Below are 24,164 nucleotides of genomic sequence, written 5' to 3' on the forward strand. Positions count from 1 at the left end.
TAAAATTGTATGTTTTTTATAACTTAAATTAATTTTTTTATAATTTTAAGGTTATTCAAGTATTTTTAAGTATATTTTAGTTAATTATTTTTAATATTTCATTAAGTTAAAATTATTTTTAAGACATTTACAAAAATTAAATATTTTGACTATATTTTTTTAAATGATATTTTTGATTTGATATTTTTGTACTTACCTGTTTGTAGATCGGAATTCGATATTTGTGTATTCAATATTTTATCCTCGATATTTGTGTAATTCTATATTAGTGTAATCGATATTATGTCAGTGATCCCCTCACAGATCAGCTTCACTCACTCTTCTACACCAAATACACTGGTTACTGGTGCGAAAACGCGTGAAGCTTAAGATCTGTTGCCTGACACACAAGGCAATATGGGGAAATGGACCCTCCTGTTTGGCGGTCAGGCTCCATCAGTATATCCCCCAAAGGGACCTACGATCAGGCTCAAAATCTCTGCTCAAAATCCCCAGGATCAAAAAAGCACAAACAGGAGGAAAAGCCTTTTCATATTAACACCTTGGCTGCTATGGGTTTTACCCTCCTGTGCTGCTTTGTAAGCTTTCCCATTGTTCATGACGAGCTCAGCTCGTCATAAGCACAGCTCAACCGTGCCACATGACGAGCTGAGCTCGTCATGAGCATCGAAGGGTTAAGCACCATTCATTTGGAACCAACTTCCAATTGTCTTAAGGCAATGCCCAGACCACCTTAAATTCAGAAAGGCCTTGAAAACTGCTCTTTCAGACTAGCCCACCATAACAACTTCCTCTGCAAATCCGCGAGCGCCGCGCTATATAGTGGAGAGGTGTGGTGCAGCAGCCAGGGCAGCTGACTTCGGAGCACAGAGTTCACAGTTCGATTACTGGCTCTGGCGGCAGCTCAGCTCAGCACCATGTGACTCTGGGCAATAGCTCACTTAATTTCCATGGTGGCCCCTAGCGACTTGGGACCCGTAAGGGTGAGTTGTTTGCGCTTTACAAATACGGATTTAAACTAAACTAAACTTTGTTTAGTTGTCCACCGCGGCTCAGGCCAGCCGCTAACATCCAACCACGAAGTTTACCTGTTGAGGGAGACTCCACCTCACAGGTAAGTTTTAGCCAAATGTGTTTATTGTTGGAAGCAGCAGCATGAGCACATCTTTGAGCCGCGGTGGACGCCGTGTTGCTGTTGAAGCACTCCAGCGATTCGGTCAATCGGCGGACTTGCACATGGCACGGGTGCATTTATTGAAGTGTTTTCCGTGGTGGATGTGAACTGTCTACTGATATCACAATCCACTGTGATAACATCAAGTTTAATTGTGAAGGACTACAGCATGCTGCTCACTGGAGTAAAACGGAAGGCACTACAAGTACCAACAAGCCCTTGCGAGGGCCACGCCCACTGAGGTGGGGTGTTTGGAAGATATTAAGTTGCCACCAATCTTGCCATGCTGTTTCCTTCAAAGGCTTGAGCCCCTGATGAAGTGTAATACGAAACGAGTTTGGACTGGCTGTTGATTTTTGTGGACAAAGATATGCTCATGCTGCTGCTTCCAAAAAGAAACACATTTGGCTAAAACTTACCTGTGATGTGGCGTCTCCCTCGACAGTCAAACTTCGTGGTTGGATATATATATATATATATATATATATATATATATATATATATATATATATATATATATATATATATATATATATATATATATATATATATATATATATATATATATATATATATATATATATATATATATATATATACAGTTTCACAAGTTGCCTTTTTATAGTGCACTCCCAACAAGCCTTTCAGAAGCACAGGAACAGCCTTCGTGAAGCACAAATAAATTAATAGTCACATGCCTTGCCTGACGTGTTTCAGAGTAAACAACCCTTTCCTCAGAGGCAGCATGCCAAACCATGTTCTTTCTGTAATCACTCCAACTAACATATCCCCTTTAATTTATATCCTGCCCAGCTGGGCCTGAATGAAATGAATCACAGGAGTTGGAGTCCCTGTTTAACCCTTGCGGGTCCAGAAACACAGAACATGTTGGAATTTAAACAGCATACTTTTCTTTTATTTAGCATTACTTGCACAAACACGGAAAGTTGTTCCAAGAGTAAAGCGCAGCTTGTAGTTCCAATGCATCATTCAAAGTCTGAATGTACAGGATTTGCACAGATTCCTGCAAAGGTGCTCTCCCCGACCTGGCAGGCCGTCTTTTATACAGTTATACAAGTTGCCTTTTTAGAGTGCACTCACAACAAGCCTTTCAGAAGCACAGGAACAGCCTTCGTGAAGCACAAATAAATTAATAGTCACATGCCTTGCCTGATGCGTTTCAGAGTAAACAACCCTTTCCTCAGAGGCAGCATGCCAAACCATGTTCTTTCTGTAATCACTCCAACTAACATATCCCCTTTAATTTATATCCTGCCCAGCTGGGCCTGAATGAAATGAATCATGGGAGTTGGAGTCCCTGTTTAACCCTCGTGGGTCCAGAAACACAGAACATGTTGGAATTTAAACAGCATACTTTTCTTTTATTTAGCATTACTTGCACAAACACGGAAAGTTGTTCCAAGAGTAAAGCGCAGCTTGTAGTTCCAATGCATCATTCAAAGTCTGAATGTACAGGATTTTTGAAAGGGTTGTTTACTCTGAAACGCGTCAGGCAAGGCATGTGACTATTATTTTATTTGTGCTTCACGAAGGCTGTTCCTGTGCTTCTGAAAGGCTTGTTGGGAGTGCACTCTAAAAAGGCAACTTGTGAAACTGTATAAAAGACGGCCTGCCAGGTCAAAAGGCCTGCCAGGTCGGGGAGAGCACCTTTGCAGGAATCTGTGCAAATCCTGTACATTCATACTTTGAATGATGCATTGGAACTACAAGCTGCGCTTTACTCTTGGAACAACTTTCCGTGTTTGTGCAAGTAATGCTAAATAAAAGAAAAGTTTGCTGTTTAAATTCCAACATGTTCTGTGTTTCTGGACCCATGAGGGTTAAACAGGGACTCCAACTCCCGTGATTCATTTCATTCAGACCCAGCTGGGCAGGATATAAATTAAAGGGGATATGTTAGTTGGAGTGATTACAGAAATGTTGGAAGGCGGTGATCCCAGGGGTCAAGTAGACTCTCCTAATCCCCTGGAACCCCCTCTCCCACAATTAATGCCGAGTCTTATCGAGGGGGGAGTCCCCACCGGGGAGGACTGATCGTACACACTGTCGACACACCACACTTATGAGCAGACACCACACCGTGATTCTTTATCAAGAAAGACTTTATCAAGATTAAAGTAAAGAGCAATACACAGCGATCGAGGGATCGCAAAAGTCTCGTAACGAGGGGTCGGGAAAGCGGGGCAGTCTTAGGAGGCCAGCTGGCACGGTCCGCACCCTGCGCACAGTTCACAATCCTCGAACTGGGGGGTACGAGGGCTGGCGATGGGACTTGCTGTCCTACTCACTTCTGGATAAAGTTGTTCGTGAGGGTAGCGTCGATGGTCCAGCCGGACCAGAGGGTTCGTCAAGCCGCGACAAGGTCAGCAGGGCTTGGGCAGGAGTACTCCGTCGTACTCGCAAGTAGATGGAGCCGCGACAGCGTCAGCAGGGCTCCGATGTTCAGGTCTTGTGCTTCAAGGGGGAGCCGCGACAGCGTCAGCAGGCTCCGATGGTCCAGTTCCGTAGGTTTCTGGGGTGAGCCGCGACGACGTCAGCAGGGCTCGGTGGGTCAGAGTCTGTTCTCCTCGAAGTCAGCCGCGATCAGATCAGCAGGGCTTTCTTATCCAAGATACAACTCCCGATTAGGTGGAAGGCAGGCTGTCTTATAGTCGTCGAGCTCTTTGATGTCCGGACCCTCATAGGCAGGAGGCCGGAGGTCCGAGGGCCAGGCGCCTGATCGTCTGGGCGGTTGGTTCTTTGATGCTTTGGACCATGCGCCCATGGAATCCCAGACGCCCATCAGGGCCTGGAGCCAACTCACCAGGAGGCCCAAGGTGCCATCGAAACCAGCCCCCAGGGATAGTTCAGAGGTGTGAGGGAAACCAGTTCCTCGGAAGGGGGCCGGAGGTGTGATGGAAGTCTTGGTTTCGGGTACTTGGTGAGTCGTTCACCCCCCGGGTGGATCTGGGCGCGCCGGACGCACAGGCTTAGCGGCAGCCAGGAGAGGTCAGGGCTGCCGAAAGGGAAGAAGGCGGCCGGCCGGGGTGGCCAAACATGGAGTCCGATGGTTGCGTGCCCGGGTGCAGGCACGCGGTCGGGGGATCGTCTCAGGTCCAGTGTAGGTATAGTTCTGGGTGGACGGGAATCAGTTCCACCCGTAGATCCGGAGCTGCGGAGATCAGCGAGGACCACGCCACGAGGCCAGGTCCGACATGCGTCCCCTCCAGCTGAAAGACGAGGAGGACTACCCATCCTCTTGGGGGTTCTCCTCGCTGAGGCGGAAGAAGCGGGACAGGCCGTCCGCGTTGGCGTGGTCGGCACCAGGCCTGTGTTCCACAGTAAAATCCATCCCTTGGAGGGAGATGGACCAGCGTAGCAGTTTAGGGTTCTCTCCTCTCATTTGCATGAGCCATCAGAGAGGACGGTGGTCGGTCTGGACCCGGAAGTGGGTCCCGAACAGGTAGGGCCTCAGTTTCTTCAAGGCCCAGACTACTGCGAAGGCCTCTCGCTCGATGGTGCTCCATCTCTGCTCCCGGGGTAGTAGCCTCCGGCTGATAAAGGCTACCGGATGATCCATCCCCTTGTCGTCCACTTGGGAGAGCACAGCCCGATGCCGTGTTCGGAGGCGTCGGTCTGAACCACGAACTCTCGGGAGTAGTCGGGGGCCTGTAGGACTGGAGCGGTGCACATGGCTTGTTTCAATTCTTCGAAGGCCTTCTGACAGGCGGGAGTCCAGATAACCTTCTTGGGGTTGGCCTTGGCTGTCAACTCGGTGAGGGGGCCTACAATACTCCCGTACCCCTTGATGAATCTACGGTAGTACCCTGTGAGACCTAGAAAAGCCCGCACCTCGGTCTGGGTCGTGGGGGTCTCCCAGGCATTGATTGCATCTATCTTGGGTTGGAGGGGGGCCACGAGGCCGCTGCCGACCTGGTGCCCTAGGTATACCACTGAGCTTTGTCCTATTTGGCATTTACTAGCTTTAATGGTGAGCCCGGCTCGACGCAGGGCGTCCAACACCTCCCAGAGGTGGTGCAGGTGCTCGGCCCAGTGAGCACTGAACACCGCAATGTCGTCTAGGTAGGCCGCACTGAAACTTTCCAACCCAGCCAGGACCTGATTGACCAGTCGCTGGAAGGTGGCGGGGCGTTTTTCATGCCGAAGGGCATGACTCGGAAGTGGAAGTGGCCATCCGGAGTGGAGAAAGCAGACCTTTCTTGGGCCCTCTCTGTGAGGCCGATCTGCCAGTAGCCACTGGTGAGATCGAAGGTACTAAGGTACTGAGCCGACCCTAGGCGGTCAATCAGTTCGTCGGCTCGGGGGATGGGGTGTGCATCGGTTCGGGTGACTGCATTGAGTCCGCAGTAGTCTACGCAGAACCTTAGCTCAGGAACGGTGCCAGGGGCGGCGGCCTTCAGAACCAGGACCACAGGACTAGCTCATGGGCTGTCAGAGGCTTCCACCACTCCTAGGTCCAACATTTTGTCGACCTCAGCCTTGATGCAGGCTCGGACTCGGTCCGGGACTCGGTAGGCCCTGTGCCGTACCGGAGGGCTGTCCCCGGTGTCCACGTCGTGGACGCACCAACTGGTGACGCCGGGAGTGAGGGAGAAGAGGTCTGAGAATTGTACCAGCAAGTGGCGACATTCCTCACGCTGCAAGGGGGTGAGGGAGGAGGAGAGACTCACTCCCTCTATGGAGCCATCTTGATCCTTTGCACACAGGAGGTCGGGTAGAGGGTCCGTTTCCTCTTCCTCTCCGTCGTCGGTGGCAAGGAGTAACCCCAACTCAGACCGCACAAAATGGGGTTTGAGCCGGTTTACGTGTAACACTTTCAGGGCGTTCCTGGCTGATTTCGTATCAACGAGGTAGGTGACCTGGCTCTTGCGCTCTATCACCTTAAAGGGTCCAGTCCACTTGTCCTGCAAGGCACAAGGTTCCACTGGGGACATGACCCAAACCTGTTGGCCTGGTTGAAACTCGACCAGAGTGGCATTCTGGTCGTACCAGCGTTTCATCTCCTCTTGGCTGGCCTCCAGGTTGGCCTCGGCCAGCTCGCGAAACTTCCTCGTCTGGTTCCGGAGGGCCAGGACGTAGGAGAATACGTCGGGGGTGTGCTCGGTGGGGCTGCCTCCCAGCCTTCCTTGACCAGGCTGAGGGGACCCCGGACGGGGTGCCCATAGAGCAGCTCGAAAGGGCTAAACCCCAAGGATTTCTGGGGTACCTCTCGGTAGGCGAACAGGAGGCAGGGTAGGAGGACGTCCCACTTGCGTCGCAAGGGCTCCTCAAGACCCATGATCATCCCTTTCAGGGTGCGGTTGAACCGCTCAACCAGGCCGTTGCCCTGGGGATGGTAGGGGGTGGTGAACCGGTAGGACACCCCACACTGTTGCCAGAGGGACTTCATGTACCGGGATATGAAGTTTGTTCCTCGATCGCTTACCACTTCTCGGGGGAATCCCACCCGGGAGAAGATTCCCATGAGGGTCCAGCCCACGACTGGGGCCGTCACGGTCCGGAGGGGGATGGCTTCGGGGTATCGGGTGGCGTGATCGACCAGAACGAGAATGAACCGGTGGCCTAAGGAGGTCCGGGGGTCCAGAGATCCGACGATGTCGATCCCCACCCTCTCAAAGGGGGTACTGACAACTGGAAAGGGCTGGGGGGGAGCATTGCGCTTGCCTCCGCTTTTGCTGCTAGCCTGACACGTGGGGCAGGACTTGCAGTGGCGCTCCACATCAGCCCGCATGTGGGGCCAGTAGAAATGGGTCACTAGTCGCTGGAAGGTCTTATCTTGGCCCAGATGCCCTGCCAGGGGCACATCGTGGGCCAGGTTGAGGAGGAGTCCGCGGAAACGTAGGGGTACCACCAGCACACGGGCTGATCCTAGTTCCGCGGTCTTCTGTTCGCTGTACAGTAGGCCGTTTTCCCAGTAAAGATAATGGGAGCCGGACTGGTCTCCAGCGGCCTGGGCTGCGGCCTGTCGGCGGAGCCCTTCTAGGGCAGGGCAGGAGGTCTGCTCTTGGCAGAACTCCTCTCGGGACGGTCCTCCCTCTTGGCGCCACTGGGCCAACTCGGGGAGATCTGCTAGGGTCGGAACTGGTTCGACAGCTGGTCCGAGGGGACCTTCGTCGGATGCGCTCTCTTCGAGGGAGGGCTGGTCGAGGACCGTAGGGTGCTCATCGCCCTCGGGTACATCAGGGGCTGAACTGGGGGACTCAGGCTCTTCGTTCTCGGGGTTGGGCATTCTGGCGGTCATGGCCCGGGTGCTCACGCAGGCCCATTGGGGCAGTCCTAACATGGCTAAATGGGTCCTTCTCTCTACTTCTTTCCACGGGGAACTCTCTAGGTCATTCCCCAGGAGGCAGTCTACGGGCATGTCCGTGCGAACTGCGACCCGCAGATCGCCCAAGACCCCCTCCCACTCAAACGGGACCTGGGCTATCCTGCAGGTGCGGACAGAGTTATCGGCTGCTATCACCCGACAGGAGGTGTGGGGGATGATCATGGACTCAGGAACTAGCGTGTACCTAACAGACGTGATGCTGGCTCCTGTATCTCGAAGGGCTCCTATGCTGCGCCGTTAACCTTCACTGTTTGGCGGTACTTTTCTGTGTTGTCGGGCAGGTAATCTCCTGGGATCATCTCGCTATTCCCCAGGGAGGCTAAGACCATGGCTGCGGGTTCCCACTCCCCCTGTTCTTCTATCTCTTCTTCTTCTAAGGCCACTGAGGATATCTGTCTAGAGGAGGGCCCGTGGGGATGGATTTCGGGGTCAGGGGACATCGGGGGTCACCGGCATAGTGCCCGGGTTGCTGACACTTGAAGCACGTGGAGCTGGGGCGGAGCCCCGGGGGTCCTGCATTCGGGGCGGCTCTCGTCGTGGGAGGAGAGCGCGGGGTTGGTTTCTGGGGGGACTACGCTGAGGCCCAGACTGGGAATTTTGCTGCTCGCTGGCGGAAAGATCCTTGGTCGTTCCGTGGGGGGTCTCCCCCGGGCGCCTTCTGGACTCGGGTGGCCACCCATCGATCGGCTTCCACTGCCAGTTTCCGTGGGTTGGCGAGCTTGCTGTCCAGGAGATGCTGTCTTAGTTCCACAAAGCAATTTGCGGACAGGTGTTCGTAAGCCACTAGGTCGACTAGGCCCTCGAAGGTGGTCACATTGCTGCCCTTGATCCACCCATCTAGGGCCCGGGTGTAGTAGTTCACATAGTCCACCCATGTGGTGCCAGGAATCTTCTTGCACTCCCTAAACCGCTGGTGATACATTTCTGGTGTTAGGCCGTAGCGGAATAAAAGAGCGTCTTTCATGTGTTGGTAGGCGTTCATGTGTGCCGTCGGTAGGTCCAGCAGGGTATCTCTCCCCTCGCTGAGGAAGCGGCTCCACAGGCCTGCCCCCCAGTCCTTCTCCGGGACCCGGTGAGCGGACATGGCCACCTCGTATGCCTTGAACCATTGCTGGATGTCGTCTCCTTTGTAGAATTCTTTTACAACGTCCTTGGGGATATGCACCTTCGTTTCTTTGGGGACCACCTGCTCCCCAAGGCCCGGGGATCCGGCTGTTTCTTTTCTGGCTTTCAGTTTGATTTCCTTGAGGCTGCGCTCGTGCTCGAGCTGAAGTTTCCGTCCTTCATGCTCCCTCTGGAGCTTCTTCTCCTCTAGCTCTCCCTGGAGCCGCAATTGCTCCACCGCCAACTTTTTTTCTGCGAGTTTGAGTTCACCCTCTAATTTGAGGCGTGCTAGTTCGAGCTCATGGCTTCGGTCACGTTCTCGCTCGGTCATCTCGTCCGATGACCGCTCTCTCCCGGTTGCTGGGCTCCGGGTCGGTTGCTGGATTCTCTCACCGGTCGGTGTACCGGGTTCGGTCTGTGGCCTCCCTCCCTCGTCTTCGATCGGGGGAAGAGATGCTCCGGACTCTACCCAGGCGGTCAGTGCTTTCTGGAAGTCTTCCTTAGTACTTAGTCCGGTACTCGGGATACTCACTTCTTTGCAGAACTGCTTCAGCTCTCTATGTGTGTAATCTTCCAGGAGGTCCTTGTCGAAGGTTGTCTTTACACCAGATTCTGTAGTCGTCATTGTCGTTCTTTTCTTGTGTGTTTGCTGCGTGTAGGCTCAGGTAGTGTGTCAGTGGTACGATCTTTAGACGTAGGTTCGTATCGCGTCGCTGCCACCAATGTTGGAAGGCGGTGATCCCAGGGGTCAAGTAGACTCTCCTAATCCCCTGGAACCCCCTCTCCCACATTTAATGCCAAGTCTTATCAAGGGGGGAGTCCCCACCGGGGGGGACTGATCATACACACTGTCGACACACCACACTTATGAGCAGACACCACACCGTGATTCTTTATCAAGAAAGACTTTATCAAGATTAAAGTAAAGAGCAATACACAGCGATCGAGGGATCGCGAAAGTCATGTAACGAGGGGTCGGGGAAGCGGGGCAGTCTTAGGAGGCCAGCTGGCACGGTCCGCACCCTGCGCACAGTTCTCAATCCTCAAACTGGGGGGTACGAGGGCTGGCGATGGGACTTGCTGTCCTACTCACTTCTGGATAAAGTTGTTCGTGAGGGTAGCGTCGATGGTCCAGCCGGACCAGAGGGTTCGTCAAGCCGCGACGAGGTCAGCAGGGCTTGGGCAGGAGTACTCCGTCGTACTCTCAAGTAGATGGAGCCGCGACAGTGTCAGCAGGGCTCCGATGTTCAGGTCTTGTGCTTCAAGGGGGAGCCGCGACAGCGTCAGCAGGCTCCGATGGTCCAGTTCCGTAGGTTTCTGGGGTGAGCCGCGACGACGTCAGCAGGGCTCGGTGGGTCAGAGTCTGTTCTCCTCGAAGTCAACCGCGATCAGATCAGCAGGGCTTTCGTGTCCAAGATACAACTCCCAATTAGGTGGAAGGCAGGCTGTCTTATAGTCGTCGAGCTCTTTGATGTCCGGACCCTCATAGGCAGGAGGCCGTAGGTCCGAGGGCCAGGCGCCTGATCGTCTGGGCGGTTGGTTCTTTGATGCTTTGGACCATGCGCCCATGGAATCCCAGACGCCCATCAGGGCCTGGAGCCAACTCACCAGGAGGCCCAAGGTGCCATCGAAACCAGCCCCCAGGGATAGTTCAGAGGTGTGAGGGAAACCAGTTCCTCGGAAGGGGGCCGGAGGTGTGATGGAAGTCTTGGTTTCGGGTACTTGGTGAGTCGTTCACCCCCCGGGTGGATCTGGGGGCGCCGGACGCGCAGGCTTAGCGGCAGCCAGGAGAGGTCAGGGCTGCCCAAAGGGAAAAAGGCGGCCGGCCGGCCGGGGTGGCCAAACATGGAGTCCGATGGTTGCGTGCCCGGGTGCAGGCACGCGGTCGGGGGATCGTTTCAGGTCCAGTGTAGGAGGGTCAGGTATAGTTCTGGGTGGAAGGGAATCAGTTCCACCCGTAGATCCGGGGCTGCGGAGATCAGCGAGGACCACGCCACGAGGCCAGGTCCAACAAGAAAGAACATGGTTTGGCATGCTGCCTCTGAGGAAAGGGTTGTTTACTCTGAAACGCGTCAGGCAAGGCATGTGACTATTAATTTATTTGTGCGTCACGAAGGCTGTTCCTGTGCTTCTGAAAGGCTTGTTGGGAGTGCACTCTAAAAAGGCAACTTGTGAAACTGTATATATATATATATATTCCCCTGTTATAGTTAACTATAACTCGCGCACCCGCAATGCACTGCTGATGATGTCACATATTACATCACTCATGACATGGTCAGTGACATCACTCATGACATCACTGATGACATCTCAAATGACATCTCTGATGACATCACTGATGACATCATCCAGGGAATGTGTGTATTTCTGAAAAATAAATATTTTTTTATATACGTATATCTAAAAGTCGACAGAAAATAAACGGGTATATAAGTTTCTAAATGGAAGTTTGTTTTGTAAATATGATTGTATAACTGACTTATTAAGTGTATCTTAGTGAATACATGTAAATTAGTGAGTAATGTTTAAATATGTAAATATCTGTATCTCACTTTGTGTATAAGTGGCTGTATGGGTTGTTGACTAGCTACATATGTGTCGATATGGGTTATTAGTTGGTGTTTAGAGTATCAGTTTGAGTGTCTGTATTGTTTGGTGGGGGGTATTACTTACCGCATAGATGCATGAATGGGTGACTCGCTGTTTGTATGTGATTTGAAGACAGCATGTGTGCAGGACTGTATGGGTGGATGAGTGTGTGTAAGGGTGTGTTAGTGAGTGAATGACTGTCTCAATAGTATCTTTATGAGTAACTACATATGTTTTAAACTAGTATATGTGAGTATTGATGTAATAAGTGATGTATATAAGTGAGTATATGTGAGAGCAAGAGATTGTAAGAGTTCCTGTATAAATAAGTATGTGTTTCTATACGTGATTGTTTAAGAGAGTAAGTATGTGTATGATTCTGTAGAAGTAAGTGTAGTGATGGGTGTATAGCTGTATATGCAAGTAAATGGATGTTTGAGTTTGTGTGTGAGTAACTATAGATGAGTGTCGGTGTGTAATAAGATGTATAGGTGTATGAGTACATATGATGAGTGAGTAAATGTATGAGTGTCTATATAAAACTGTTTGTGAATGACTGGATGTGTATGTAGATTTTAGAATTACTGAATAGGTTGTTCTAACTGGAATTGGTATTTCCATTTTTTTGGAAAATTTTAGTTTCTATTTTTGAATGTGTGTATCAAGGGTTATATTACGCCATTACGCTGAGAGGAGGTCCGTCACTCTTTCACAAGGATGATGTCATCAGTGATGTCATCAGTGATGTCATTTGAGATGTCATGAGTGATGTCATGAGTGATGTCACTGATCATGTCATGAGTGATGTAATATGTGACGTCATCGGCAGTGCATTGCGGGCGCTTGAGTTATAGTTAACTATAACGGGGGAATTTCAATGGTTTTGTATGAGTGAAATGTCCAGCTAACTATAACATGTGTGAAACCTATGGTTTTTCAGTACATTTCTAAGGTTTATTAAATGCAAATTTTAACTATAACGTGTGTGAAACCTATGGTTTTTTCAGTGAATTTCTTAGGTTTTTTTAAATGCTAATTTTTAACTATAACATGTGTGATTCCTATGGTTTTTTCAGTGAATTTCTAAGGTTTTTTAAATGCTAATTTTGAACTATAACGTAGGTGAAACCTATGGTTTTTTCTGTGAATTTCAAAGGTTTTGTAAATGATAATTTTTAAATGTATGAATTGTTATATTTTCTTTATACTGATTTACTACATTATTTTAAATTATTTATTTTTAGATATTTTATTTTTTAAATTACATTACATATTTTTTTATATAATTTGAAAAATTCATGTTTTTAAAAATATTGAAATTGTAATATTTTTATTTTTTTATATATTTTTTTAATTTATATATTTTATATAGCAGCAATGATATCGCATGGAAGGAAATTCAAGTTACTGTAACTACGGTTAGAATTACTTTTCAGGATCAATAGTGGACTGAAAGATGCAGCACTGAGGTCTTTACTGATAACAGGTAAGTGAATCGGAATTCAAAGTTCGGCTGATTTTTGAGGACTTTTTTTAAAGTTCCAAAACTTCACACTTAGAAGAATTTCCAAGTAAAACATGTCAATGTTACCTATGAAAAGAAATTCAAGTTACTGTAACTACAATTAGAATTACTTTTCAGGATCAAAAGTGGGCTGAAAGATGTGGCACTGAGGTCTCTCCTGATAACAGGTGAGTAAATCGGAATTCGTAGTTCGGCTGATTTTTGAGGAATTTTTTAAAGTTCCAAAACTCCACACACAGAAGAATTTCCAAGTAGAACATGTCAATGTTAGCCTATGAAAGGAAATTCAAGTTACTGTAACTAAGATTAGAATTACTTTTCAGAATCAATAGTGGGCTGAAAGATGCAGCACTGAGGTCTCTCCTGATAACAGGTAAGTAAATCGGGATTAGAAGTTCGGCTGATTTTTTGGGAATTTTTTAAAGTGCCAAAACCCCACACTTAGAAAATTTTTCAAGTGAAACCAGTCAATGTTAGCCTATGGAAGGAAATTCAAGTTACTGTAAGTATGGTTACAATTACTTTTCAGGATCAGTAGTGGGCTGAAAGATGCAGCAATGAGGTCTCTCCTGATAACAGGTGAGTAAATCAGAATTCGTAGTTCGGCTGATTTTAGAGGAATTTTTTAAAGTTCCAAAACTCCACACTTAGAAAAATTTCCATGTGAAACCGGTCAACGTTTGCCTATGGAAGGAAATTCAAGTTACTGTAAGTATGGTTACATTTACTTTTCAGGGTCGGTCCTGGGCTCAAAGATGCAGCACTGACGTCTCTCATGATAACAGGTGAGTAAATCAGAATTCGTACTTCGGCAGATTTTAGAGGAATATTTAACTCAATAGTGAAGGAAGGGGGCGGGGTCTGAGGACACATGTGTGCAACCACGCCCTGTGGCACGTTTTAGATTGGGGAATATAAAGCTTGTGCTCGGGAAGGTATGAGTACGGTACAACTTCGCATATATCGTTATGATTTTACTTCTGATTTTCTCAGGAACTACTGAACGGATTTACACCATTTAACAAAAAGCACAATCTGCAAACAGAACTGTACCTTTTTGCCAAATTTGGTGTAATTCCGTTCAGCCGTTCGGGCTGTAGCCCTGGCTAAAGGTCCCTAAGGAAAATTGCATGGGGAAAACACGTTTTTGGGACCCTCCTTTTTTCGCAGCCCCCGCTTAACAAATCACCCCCCAAACTTTCAGGGAAGGAGCGGAGCAGGCCATTTTCTTAGAGAAAATTGCGAAGCTTCGTCCACTGGCGCCAAAGTTATCCCAATTAGAATGTTGCAGATTTCCTATGGAAACTAGGTTTTAACTATAACAACCTACTGGCGACCGTCGACACACAAGATACCTGCATTGATTGTTTTGCTTTATTTAGCAGCATCCCCATTTCCTGTGGCCATGTGATTCGTTGAAATGACCCCAGGGCATTGTGGGACGTGAAGTTCTGCATACAGGTTCCAATTTACCTTGCAGTCAGTTTGAGTGTGCTTTTGTAATTAAAGTTCCATTCTTACTCTAAGTGAGTTCCAGGGAAGTATATGCAGGAAAATGCGCAATTCTGAGCATTGCGCTGTTCAAGGTTCGGAAAAGCTCTGACCTTCAGCCTTGTGCAGCCGGTAAGTGACGTTACCTCCAACTGTCGATGGTGCTCTTCTCCACGACGCGTCGGCAAACTGATCATATGCCAGAGAGGGAAAGAAGGAAGCATATGAAGGCTGGAGGGCGGAGAATTGATGTGTGCCTTCTCAATGCAGAGGGTACTTTGTATTTTATATATATATATATATATATATATATATATATGTATATATATATATATATATATATATATATATATATATATATATATATATATATATATATATATATATATATATATATATATATATATATATATATATATATATATATATATATATTGTTAGACCTGGCACCATTGATGTCGGGTTCCCCTGCCTCTGTGTTTTTGCTGTGTGTTGGACTTCGTTTTGCTGGTCTAGATGCTTTGGCCACTTTGCCACTGCTGTTCAGTGCCAAAGTGCAAGTGCTCCCTTTGTAAATTATTGTTATGGATTGGTGATTCCATGATTGCATATTTGATTTACTAGTCAGTTCCTAGTACAGTGCAATGTTTGTGCCCAGGGCCTGTAAATCAAATGCTGCTATTGGGCTGCAGCACTGATTGTACCGCCCACATGAGCAGCCTGTAAATGTGACTCAGGCCACCACTGCCATTTGTTGCTACAAACTTTATTTGAGTAAATAACCTATTTTTGAGGATATCTTGGTAACTGTATGGCGGATTTTTTGTCATTTTAGTCTAGTTTGGTTTAGATAAAGCTTACTTATTTTTCTAAACTGTTGTGGCGTCCATTTGAAGTGTTTTCACTGTATTACTGTATGTGTTCACAAATGCTTTACACACTGCCTCTGTCTGCTCATGCCAAGTGACCAAGGGAGTTAGCAGGGGTTATTTTAGAAGTGTATCCCCCTTACCCAGACTAGAAACAAGGGTCTCTATTTGGACAAAGGTACCTACCTCTGCCAACTAGAGACTCCCATTTCTAACACTGGTGGTCAGCGGTGAGGATTTGGACTTGCATTTGTGTCTTACTTACAGTGATTGGTGTACACTACTAGTATAGTACAGACCATTATGTGACCACATACATCTGGTAGAACTTTTTCCTTGGAATTTTTTGCAACTTGAGAACTGCCAATTCTAACCATGAGTAAACTAGCACCACTTACATCTGTAGATATTGAATTTGAAAATGAGAGGATTGATACCTACACTCTGCTACAACTTAAAGCTGCCTGCAAAAAATGTAATCTCAGTAAGAGGTCTCACCAGAAAGGAGGAATACCAAAAGGTGCTGAGGGCCTGATTGGAATCCAGGAATGCCAGTGAGCATACCTAGGAGCCTATGATGGAGGGAGAGAATTTAGATCGGCAGTAGGATGTGCTGTTGGGCCTGACTGGAGGGAAGTTTCCTTCTAGGGGGTGGGGTAGCAGTGTGTCTTCAAAGGGTCTGTCTCCAGAGGAGTTGGAGGACAGGGATAGAAGCAGAGTGCATGAGTTAGAGCTTACAAAGCTCAGGCTGGGGAAGGAGTGTGTCATGGAGAGCAAATAATTGGAGTTAGAAAGACAGAATTTGGCCATGGAAGAGAAGAAGATCCCCTTAGACCATGAAAGAGGGTTGAGGGAGTTGGATCTGAAAGCTAAAAGTCTAGAGGCCAATCCCAATTATTGCAATGCACCATCAGGGCCTTGAGAAGGGAGGGTATACATCCTCAAGGAGGTTATTAAGGATTTCATGAAGCATGAGGACATTGGCCAGTTGTTCAGGCATATGAGGTAGCAGTGAGGTCCCACCGAGTCCCTGAAAGACATTGGGGAGCGGGGTTGTGGGGCTGCTTTACCAGCAAAGAAATGGAAACATTGCTAGCATTGCCCACTAAGGATCAGATGTCCTATGCCCCCATGGAGGAAGCCTTAGTAGCAAGGTATGACCCCAGAGCTATACAGGCAGAAGTTTTGAAACTGTAAGAAGCTGGAGTCAAGTACCTGGGTGGAGTATGTGTCCTATTTTTTCAGCGCACTGGATGGTTGGGTGAAGAGTAGCAAGGTGAATGATTTGCAGAGGGCTAAGGAATAGAAAAGCTATACTTACCTGGAGATATTTTTGATTTAATATTCTGTCATCGATTTTCTGGTTTTGATACTCAGGATGCACACTGTGTGATTCAATGTGAAGGAATACGTGGATTTTATTAGGTACTTATTAAAGCACACTCAATCAGCTTTTCACAATCCAACATTAAATCCTATCAATTATATAGGGTTTAAAATAGAAGGATGTAAAATTGTAAAGTAGGCTGACTGGCAGCTTTGTGTATTTTAATCATGGAAGCCTGCCATGCAAACTAGAAATGGAATTTATTTATTTTCAGAGGTATGATGTGCAATTGCTACAGGTGCACATAAAAGTCAAGCTTCATGTTGTGAAACAGTTAAGAAACAGCCATATGTATTATTATCTTTATTTTAAATGTTTATTGATTTTTGTCAGAACAAAATACCATTACAGTTCAGTAACTTGACCCATCTTCACCCACACTCCTAAACAAAGAGAGAGATTTGAGCCACACCTTGTGCAAATAGATATAAATCCATACATGACATTGGATCACTTAGAAATCATAGTTAGTACTAACATATCAAATTATAGCAGATCAACTTCACAGACACATCTTAAATGTATTAATCAACTGTCTCCTTCACATCTTGTCCAGGTTCAGGATCTCCCATTTCCTGTTGTAGACGGACTTCTACTAAATCCCATTTCATCCTTGCTTGGTTATAAACCAACCAGTGGCATATCACACATTCAGCCCGAACCCACCTCGCAAATTCCCATAACCATTGCTTTCATGTGGGCATTCGTTTGGACTTCCATCTTGGATTTGCACACTTTTTTGCCACAGTGAAGCCTAGTTCCAATTACTTCTCTGCATATTTAGTATGTTTATTTCGAATGATTAATCCCACTAAACACATCTCTATCATTGGCTGTAGTTGCAAATCGGTTAGAATTCCTAAAACCAGAATCACTTCACCCCAAAAGACACTAACAACACATGTGAATATAGGTTCCTTTTGTCTTTGTACATTTGGGGCACTTTCTGATCTGGAGGAAACTGACAAATTTAAATGTACATTAGGAAGCCAAATCACCTCCTTCACCAAACTTTAATTTCTCAGCAAGTAGGTTGTACTTTTCAGTGACTATGCCAGCAAATATTGACATGCTTGATAGGCATCAAAAGAGAAGGCATCAGCACTTCGCACAAACAACTCATAGTAACAAATACCAAGAGGGTGCCATTGTGAAGCAATTTGCAAAAAACAATGTTGATCAAGTAACCATGGTTAGACCTTTTTAGGATTTTAAAGAACACTATGCAATGTGATTTCTTACACTAAGATCACTTTTAGAAAATAAAGTCAAAATCATGCTTTAAAATCACATTGGGTCATGAGTTAAAGCTTCCCTCAAGTTCCAAGGTCGAACTCTGTTTTTCTCTATTGAGCAGCAAGCTGTGTGGATTGATGTTACAGAGCAAACCAAAAGTGAAAGCAGATCGTGCTAAAGGAATCTGCAGGGATCCATAAATGCCTGACCCTCCTGCGCTTCTACACTTCTCTCAATAACAGTAGTACCCCACTTGTGTGACTGAGTTATTGCCCCTTAAATGAAAGACTCCCAAAGGACACTAAAAAACAAGGACAGATCAAGATACTGCCTTGCACATTGACCAATTCTGCTGATGTGGTTAGCTGTGGTATTTGGGGCAGGACTGGCTCCACACCCAAAGAAACCTTCCAGTCCCAAACATTTTTTAAAACAAGGTAACTGGTGAATTCTGGGGTTCTGAAGTTTGTGTGGATTCCCAAACGTTTTCTTACCCAGAATGGCTGCAAATCCCAAACTTTGGCTAAATCACAGATTTTCCTCTTATTTCTATGAAGGAAAAGTCTGGAGTCTGTTAGGATTAATACAATTCTTACCACCAACCATTCCCACACTTCTCCCAATCAAAACACTTCCTCAAATGTTCCCCTAATATTTTGCATATAGTACATTTTTACAGTGTACAGCATAACAGCAATTTATCTGCTATGACCAGATAAAGATAAAGCAGAATTTTGTAAGAGTCAATAAAGTTCCAAAACAGATTAATATTGCACAGATCTTGAAATACATTATGCAAAATTCAGAAAATGTTAGTTGATGTTCCACTGAGAAATCTAGAGGTCAAATATTATACAAATGCATTCAGCCACAAATGACGTAATTATGGTTTTCACATAATTCGGTTGAAAGAGATAAATCATGAGTGTGTTGACTCTGGCAGGGTTATCTGGATAAACCATTTTTAAAGAGAGTCAGTTATAGCAGCCCTTTGTGACATAGCAGGCTATATTGCTTTTTTTATTGAATTTGTTTTATTGTATATACTTTTCAATGTATATAGTCAAATAAAGTTATAATGAATTAATGAATGAATAAATGAATTCCAGTTCTAAATCAGTTGCAGGGACTTCTCCGACTTAGAGCATTTCCACAAACTAATACACACAGAAGTGTGTAACCTGTTAGAATGCATATTTAAGACACTTTGCAAATTTGCATATTTTTCAGCAACTGTCAGTTAGAATTCCTTAGAATCTTCAGTCTTAATGCATTTCCTACATGGTCCTTGAATTACATGCATAATGCATATACACTGTGGCCTCCAGGAAAGCTATCCTACTTGTGTACAATACAAACGAGAAGTAATATATTGAAATTTATGAAAGCCAACAGGCTTCTCAGATAGGAATTAAAACAGTTTTTCGAATTATTCAGTCAAAATCGTACATAAAGATCACTGGAACAAATTAACTAAATGCAAACTGAACTTGCTGTCATATTAAGAAAGAAGAAGGGCGCGTAGGATATTGGGGAAGTACTGCGTTTCATTTGAAGATTACATTAAGTGATGGACGGGGGTTTTCAGTTTATCTTTCATCCGAATAAGGATGAATGAATCATTTTCCTTGTTGTTATTGTGTGCTCACTAACTTGGAATCTGAAAATGGAGTAATTGCATGAGGCATATTTTACAAAAAAATTACATGCAACCTGTTGGAAATGGCCCTTTTTGCAGGGTTATCCCCAAACTTTTTGCTTCTTTCTCCTATTTTCTCCTGACCTGTGCTTGTTGGCTATAGGACTGTGGACACTAAAACACTGCTGATCAGTGCTAAAGTGCATATGCTCCCTGTGCAAATTGGTATTGTGATTGGTTCTCCCTGATTGGCATATTTGTTTTACCAGTAGGTCCCAAGTCAAGTGCACTGAGTGTGCCAGGGCTGGTTAATCAACTGCTACTAGTGGGCCTGCAGCATTGATTGTGCCACTCACATGAGTAGCCCTGAAAAGATGTCTGAGGCCTGCCATTGCAGTGCCTGTGCTCAGTTTGTTAACTGCCATGTCGACTTGGTAAGGGCACCCACTTGCCATGCCCTAACCTTCCCTTTTCCTACATATAGGGCACCTCTGTGATAGGCCCAAGGTATCCCCCGGGCAGGGTGCAGTGTATGTGAAAGGTAGGACATATGCTGGTGTGTGTAACATGTCCTGATAGCGAAATACTGCCAATTTCGTTTTGAAAGGCTATCTTGCCCCATAGGACAGAATGGGGAATGCTTTGTAATATTTTTACAAGCATATCTTCCCTTAGGAATAAGCTGGAAAAAGGAAGTTTGGTATTCCTGAACTCAGGATTTAATTGCACATCTTTTAGTAAAGATGGTTTTTACATTGTGTGTTTGAAAATACCACTTTTAGAAAGTGGCTATTTTCTTGTTCATCCTTCCTGTGTGCCTCTGCGTGTTTGAGGATTGACTGTCTGGCTTTGGAGTGACAGGGCCTGGGGAGGTGCAGTGGCTCCAGGAGTCTGGATTATTCAGCACTAGGCTGAATAGGCCTGATCTGCAATTGGAGTGGTGGGAGGAGTAGCACCTGTACCTGAATAGTGCTGTGCCTGCCTTCCAGAATGCTGACTCCACCCCTCGTGGTGTGTCTGAAGCCAAGGCTCACACTGACAATGGATGTTGGTGTGCACTTGCAGAGTGCCCCCCAGAACTGGTTTGAACTGGGCTCAGAGCCCCTTGCACAAAGAGAACAAAGACATTTTGGGGTATAAGTATTAGACCTAAAACCCCTGAATTTTAGATTATTCCTGGAATTCAAGAGGAACCTTTGCCAAGGGGAAGAGGTGAAGAGACCGAGGAGAAGTACTACCCTTGCTGTGTGTCTAGGGTAGGCCTGCAGTTGCTGTTTCTGCCATGGAAAGGAGAAGGACTTTGCTGTATGCTGTGTCCCCTGCTTGAAGGAGATCTCCAAGGTCCTAAAGTGTGCTAGCCTCCTGTTCTGAAATCTCAGGGACATAAAAGACTTCCTGAAAATCTGCTGGTGCTGCTGGACTCTGCCATCTGTGAGTTCTACCCTTGCCTGAGGTGCCTCCTTCCATTTACAGGACCTCAGAGGTGGGCTTTGCAGCTAATCTCTGCAAGAACCGGCGCGGAGCATCGCAAAGCCGTGCAAAGTCTCTTGGATCCGGCGCCGAACGATGTGAAGCTTTGCCAGGCAATGCAAGTCTCGCCGCGTAGCCTCCAGCACCGAGGACAGACGGCACAAAGCCTCGCAAAGTGACGCATCACCTCCAGTGTGTCACGCATCGTACCTGTGCACCAAGTTTTCCACACATCACCTGTAAACCAGACCCGTCTTGGATTTCGACCCTACGTTCCCCCTACAGTCCGGATTTGACGCCTCACTTCTCCTGTGTGCAGCAGAACTGTCGCCTCCCCAAGGACTCAGGAACCCATCGCAGTGTTTTCCATTGCTTCCTTTCTCTGCAGCTGTTTGGATTTTGGAACTTGGACGCATCTACTGATACTTTGGTGAAAAGTCACGCACCCATAGTTTTCTATGATACAAATTCTCATATTTTTAACTGTGTATGTTGGACTTTTGTCATTTTGGTCTTGTTTAGTTTACATAAAGATACTTTATTTTTCTAATCTGGTGTGGTGTCCATTTCTGGTGTTTCCTCTGTATTACTGTGAGCAGGGCCGGACTGGCTACCGGGAAGTATGGAATGCTGCTGAGCCGGGGGCTGATTTCGTTCATGGAAACCTGCTTGTGCTAATTGAAATTCGTTTTGCTTTAATTATTTCGAAGCACACGCAGGTCTCCATGAATGAAATCAGCCCCCACCGCAGTGAAATCAGCCCCCTTCTCAGCAGCATTCCAAACTGCTCGGTAGTCAGTCCGGTTCTGACTGTGAGTTTTGATACTTTACACATTGCCTTTAGGATAAGCCAGTCTGCTCGTGTCAAGCTACCAAGAGGGTGAGCATGTAGAATATGACTCATTACATCGCATAGCAATACCATGTATGCCGTTACAACGCGGGTATTACTAAGCAGTGTCAATTACAACGACTATCATTACAACGCAAATGTTTACCACAACTATGCCTTTACCACGCATGCCATTTCAACGCAAAGGCATGCATGGTAAAGGTATACTCATGGTAAACGTTTGCAAGGTAAGTTACTCCACCCTACCCTACCCTAAACCCTAATGTAGTTCCACTGCACAACTCTCCCCCGACCCCAGTCCTCTCCCTACAAAAACACTACACTACCTTGCAAGACCCCGACACCACCCTAAATCCTAAAACACTACCCTACACTACACTACACAAACACCACAACACTACCCTAAACCCTAAAACACTACCCCTAACCCCAGTCCGGGCCCTACACTCAAACACTACCCTGCACGACCCCTAACACTACCCTAAAACTTAAAACACTACTCTACACTACACAAACACAACACTACCCGAAACCACTACCCCCAGAACGACCCTCCCCTTCCCCTTACCCTCAGTCCTGCCTCTACACTCAAACACTACCCTGCATGACCCCCCAATACTACCCTAAAGACTAAACACTACCCTATACTACACAAACACCACAACACTACCCTAAACCCTAAAACACTACCCCCAGCACTACCCTCCCCTTCCCCCAGTCTGGTCCCTACACTCTAACACTACCCTGCACGACCCCCCAACACTACCCTAAACCCTAAAACACTATCTAATCACCACAACACTACTCTAAACCCTAAAACACTGCACCCCGCACGACCCCCAGTCCAGCCCCTACACTCTAACACTACCCTGCACTGCCCGACACTATCCTAAACCAAAAAGCACTACCCTACACTACACAAACAACACAACATTATCCTAGGCCCTCAAACACCACACACAGCACAACCCTCCCCCTACCTCCAGTCCGGTCCCTATACTCTAACACTACCCTGCCTGACCCCGACACCGCCCTAAATCCTAAAACACTACCCAGAGCACAACCCCCCACCCCCAGTCCAGTCCCTATACTCTAACACTACCCTGCATGACCCCCTGACACTTCCCTAAATCCAAAAACATAACCCTACACTACACAAACATTACAACATTACTTCAACACTACCCTACTATCAGTGCTAGAAAATTCAAAAACACCTCTAAACTGTGATGAATTTTCTACATTTTTCACGGAAAAGGCCAAAACACTCGAAGTAGAGCTTAGAAACTCGGCGTCGAACCTTCCCAACGAACCTCCGCTTACTAACGATGCTGACTCTACAACGGATTGCGCAACGGATTGCACCATCGCAAAAAACAAGGCGAGCTGGGAATCATTCGAACTATATGACCAACACACGATTGCTAAGACGCTCGCAGGAATCAAACCTAACAACCACTACCAAGACCCTCTGCCTGCAAAATGCGTAAAAGAAATCAATCACATCCTGATTCCAATATGGACTGAAATAATAAATGCGTCACTCTCACAAGGGATCCTACCCGACTGCCTAAAAACAGGTCAAGTCGTTCCCATAATCAAAAAACCCACAGCGGATCCATCAGATCCAAATAATTTTCGCCCAGTGACTAACATCCCTCTACTGGCCAAGCTGACTGAGAAATGTGTGCAGAACCAACTGAGCCAACACATCACCAAATTCTCCTTGCTAGACGAATGTCAATCGGGATTCAGAGCAGGGCACAGCACGGAAACAGCGTTTCTCCATATTATTGATGACGCGCTGCAGGCCCTTGACCAAAATCAAGCATGCTTACTGATTCTCCTAGACCTATCATCGGCATTTGATACGGTAAATCATGAGGCATTACTGGCCAGGCTACGGGACAGGATGGGACTATCGGGAATGGTGCTGAATTGGTTCGAGTCCTTTTTACAGAACAGAACGCAGCGCTTCCTGGTTAACCAATCTACTTCACTTCCGTGCCCTATCTCAATTGGAGTCCCTCAAGGTTCGACATTATCCCCTGATCTGTTTAACCTATACGTCGAACCACTCACAGAAATTCTCCAAAAATCTCAAATATCCTATCACATGTATGCTGACGACACGCAAATATACTTAAAGATCGCATCCCTAAAAGATTTGGAATTAATGAATGAGACACTAAAAATGGCACTCCAATGGTTAACCACAAACCACCTGAAGCTGAATGCACATAAAACAGAGTTCTTACTAATTTCTCCACCAAGGAGCCATACAGAAATAAAGGATTGGACGGAAGTCGTGACTGCGCTTAACTGCACCCCAACCCTTGTCAACTCAGCTAAATCTCTAGGAATCACCCTAGACGAGAATCTAGACATGAAAGCCCACATTAATTCAATGGCGAAAAGTGCCTGCTTTCACTTGAACTACTTAAGAAAATTGAAACCATACATCACAGAATCTGA

This window comes from Lissotriton vulgaris, chromosome 7, assembly GCF_964263255.1.
Source record: "Lissotriton vulgaris chromosome 7, aLisVul1.2, whole genome shotgun sequence".
In the NCBI taxonomy this organism is placed as follows: domain Eukaryota; kingdom Metazoa; phylum Chordata; class Amphibia; order Caudata; family Salamandridae; genus Lissotriton; species Lissotriton vulgaris.